We start from the raw sequence: 333 nt of genomic DNA, 5'->3' as shown, positions 1-333 counted from the left end.
AGATGGAGGCGCCCAACAAGGAAGGACCCTGTCTCCAGGGCAACCGGGAAGTCGACTCGGCGCCTGATTGCAAACCCCTCTCAGAGCTACCCGGGCTATCCTGTTTGTAGTGCGAGTGCACTTATTATTATTAAATTTCACTTACCGAATTTTTACAGGAGCGGCACTTGCCTAGGTCTCTACTCTCTCCTACCATTCTTCCTGTCCAATAATTCTGCTCGTTTTGCTCCTTAAAACAGTGAAATTTTGCTCAGACTAAGAAAGCAAAAGTCGGCCTTCGTCATCCACCGATGGATGCTAAAATTAGTAGGCAGAACTTGAAGCCGAAACAAG

Source organism: Trachypithecus francoisi, unplaced genomic scaffold (genome assembly GCF_009764315.1).
Source record: "Trachypithecus francoisi isolate TF-2019V2 unplaced genomic scaffold, Tfra_2.0 Lachesis_group0, whole genome shotgun sequence".
Taxonomy (NCBI): domain Eukaryota; kingdom Metazoa; phylum Chordata; class Mammalia; order Primates; family Cercopithecidae; genus Trachypithecus; species Trachypithecus francoisi.
The sequence above is the reverse complement of the archived record's forward strand: the minus strand, read 5'-3'. Positions refer to the sequence as shown.